The sequence below is a fragment of the Octopus bimaculoides genome, chromosome 17 (assembly GCF_001194135.2).
Source record: "Octopus bimaculoides isolate UCB-OBI-ISO-001 chromosome 17, ASM119413v2, whole genome shotgun sequence".
In the NCBI taxonomy this organism is placed as follows: Eukaryota; Metazoa; Mollusca; class Cephalopoda; order Octopoda; family Octopodidae; genus Octopus; species Octopus bimaculoides.
The window spans coordinates 11490496-11494138 of NC_068997.1; the positions used below are offsets into that span (position 1 = coordinate 11490496).

The 3643-nt window shown below is 31.8% G+C and overlaps 1 protein-coding gene across 3 annotated transcripts in view; it reads left to right on the forward strand.

Moving 5' to 3' along the window:
- LOC106873422 (allatostatin-A receptor) overlaps window positions 1-3643 on the forward strand; it is a 234143-nt gene that overhangs the window by 63208 nt on the left and 167292 nt on the right. The gene's annotated exons all lie outside the window — the stretch shown is intronic.

Consider the following 3643-nt stretch of genomic DNA (forward strand, 5'->3'; position numbering starts at 1 on the left):
GCAGTTGATAGTATAAGCATGTACTGAATAAGAACTGAGATAATGTTAAATAAGTATATATATATACAACGCACACGCGCACACACATACATATATATAGCTGACATATATCTAAAAGCAATAATAAAGCTATTGAAGAAATAATTTTCGTAAAACTATTAATGTGGTAATGAAATACCGTCAGAAAAACTATATGAAAAAAGTTGTTTTACAAGAAAAAATCTGCACACCATTTATGAGTTGCTTCTCATTGACTTGGATCCGATTGTTTAAGATGTCCATTGAACTGACAGTGAATATTTAGTTTCAATTATCTTTCCATTTTTAAAGCTTCATTTCGAGAAAAAGAATATTTTGCACGTTATTCTCCACAATGTCCGAGTTAAGAGAATAGAATCAATGCATCAATTAACGAAATGTTAAACCTATGGATTCTGTCATCTCCAACTATTTATTGAAATCAGCCTCAACGTAAATAAGTTTAAAAATTACTTGATAACTAAAAGTGAAAAAATATATTAGTTAGTTAATTAAAATGTATTGAGAGTTTTATAGAATATAAGGCAATATTCTGATGTAAAACTAATAGTTTTTGTGTGACGGAAATAATTTCCGAATATTAGTTACAATAATGTTACGCTATAGTGTTAAAAGCTCAAAGATTATTACTTAAATCCCGTATATTTATGCATTTGATGTTGCTTTCCCGATAATTTAAATAAATCCTGATTCAGATAGCTATAAATTATAAATAGAGTTAGACAATGCCATATCCAATCCGATATCGAAATCAAAATTAAGTACGGGATACTTTGTTTCAGTTGATGGCTAGTCAGAAAAGAATGGCTGCCTTCTCGCTTCATAAATTATTCTTGCAGACGTTTAGTGAGGGGAAATATTATATTAAGAGGAACTTAACAGTTTGGTTCGAAAGACTGCAGAATATTGTTCTTTTCTAAAGATCACTCAAGGACCAGGTTTCGGTATTGAGTTCATCACGCAAAACGTTATCGGTTAAAAGTAACAAATTGACAATTCACTTATGTAGCCGTCTGCCTTACATTAAACGCATTGAACGAATATTGACTATTGAACCCAAATTCAATATACTTTTCACTTTCATCGTAAAGTAATGTAAATAATTAAAAACATCTAGTGGGAATGTTCAGCCGCTCCATCATAGGAAGTAATGATAATATATCAGGTAAGCTACTTCTTGTGAGACTGCATAATATGTTGATTAAATAATTTGGAGTAATGCATTGAATGTTATTGACTCAAGTTTATTTCTCTGTCAAAAACATTTTGTTTTGTGACTAAAAACAAAAGAAACAAATAATGGAACTGACATTTTGAAAATGAACGTAGGATGAGAGCGTAGCGATTTCGCTGCGCAACGCTCCTCAAAATGTTGTAATGGCTGCTCAGTTGTTGTAATTGTTAAACAACATGAAATGTATTAATTGTTTCAGTTAAAAGGTACTGAAGCGTAAGAAAATCGATTTAGAACTCACTTTGAACATCTCACATATAATTAATTAAAGGTTGTTGCCAACTATGTAATCTATAGACAATGATAGACCACTAAAACATGCTGAAACTACAAAATTACAGACATTTCTTTACTGAGTTTTCTGGAGAATTAAAACTTTGCAATATCTTCAGTCAAGAGAATAGGCACTTTCGAAATAAACTTAAAAATAAACTCAATTTTCTCAATAGTTAAAGTGTAAGGAAAATCATTAATCGTAATTAAGAAAGTTCTAATGAGATTCTTATGTAAGATTCATTTTAAGTGAAGCATATAAAACGAAAATAACTTCTTTGATATCGGAGGTAATGGAAGTAGTTCAGAGGCAAATACAACAAAAACGTTCGATTTTTCACTGAGTGAATAATTTGACCAGAGCAATGACATTGGTATAAAGTAGATTATATGTCATGTAACTTCTGTTGTTGTAAGGACACGTATTGGAATTATTGGACCTGTTTAATCTGAAAGGATTCCTATCAATTTAATGTTGAAAGTCGCAATCATATTCAAAATATTCACAGGGTGGTAGAGAATTAAACATATATTGAAGTAAAGAAAAACAAAATCTGTGCGATACAAATCACAGCCTCGTCGGAAAATTGGCCGTCACCCTATTTAACTGAGTGTAAGGTTATTATAACAACATAATGTGAGTACTATGTAGAAACAACTATTGTCTGGTATTACAATGGCTTAGTTATAGACGTACGAATTCATTGTACAAGTCCTAATAACATTAGCGCAAAGATTGCTGGCAGTAAAATGTAGAACTTCGGAATCTTTACTTTTCTACATTTATCATACCAGCCTATTTTCTGAGATCAAAACTATTGAATGACACTTTCAGTATCCGAGCCTTTAAACTATTTATCGGAACCATTCTGAGGTCAATGTTTAAGTCGGTACTTGCATATTTCAAACATTAGCATTGTTTCAAAGCATGACATCCACTGAATAACTTATATATGATGTAACAGCTTTGTATTGTCCCCACTGATGCTTGCTTTATCCATCTTATATTTAAATATCTAGCCTTATGTACAAGGAAGAATTTAATATATAACAATGATGTATGATGTGCTTCACTGTAAGAGCTAGGAATGTTAAATGTAAACTAACGGTAGCGTCAGACATTGACTTAGACAACAATATTTCATTAGTAATATTTACTATCGGAATCCACTTGATTAACACATATTAATATATAACGTTCTAATGTTTAATGCAAGTTATCAATAAAATAGGTAATATGGTCCGGAAATTGAATATACCGTTCACATGACGGTGAAATGTTTCGTGTCATTTAAGATCAGCAAATATGCCTAATTTGATTAATATCTCATAAATTCCCAGAACTTAACAGTCAATAACTTGGATCCATGTACATTTATTGAATTAATTAATGAATGAATGTCAGCTCTTTAGCTTTTGTTGCCAGAGTATTTATCGATATATACATTTATCCTTCGCAAAAAACATTATACGATGTAGTCTAAGTAATGGCGCACCAGTTCAGTATATATTCTTGACAGACTATATTTTTAATTGTGTGTATGTAAACATATTTCACACTCGTACGTACTTCAAATGTTAAAGCCAACAACAAACCTCGATGAATTATAGCACGCTTTTCTTCAACTGTTTCATAGCATGATTCTTTATAATGGATCTCATAAGATCATAGAATGACAAATTTCCTTCAATCTTTCTATAATCATGTGTATTCAGGTTCTTTCGCACTATCCAGCAATATGTATAGAACACATTGGACGCATTCTTTCAATACACTAGGAAATGCATTATTATAACACAACACTGCTTTCTAGTAACTGGTACATATAATGGGACATCACTCTTGAGTGAACAGAGTGATATCTGCAATATCCGCTAATGTAGTGCGACGTATGTTTGGCTAATTTACGTGCCGACCTTGTTAAGCAATTTTTAACATCATTATTATTGTTGTTGTTGTTGCTGCTGCTGCTGTTGTTGTCGCTGCTACTATTGCTGCCTGCACTGCCGCTTCTTGTGTTGTTGTAGTAGTAGTAGTGGTAGTAGTAGTAGTAGTAGTAGTAGTAGTAGTAGTAGTAGTAGTAGTAGTAGTAGTAG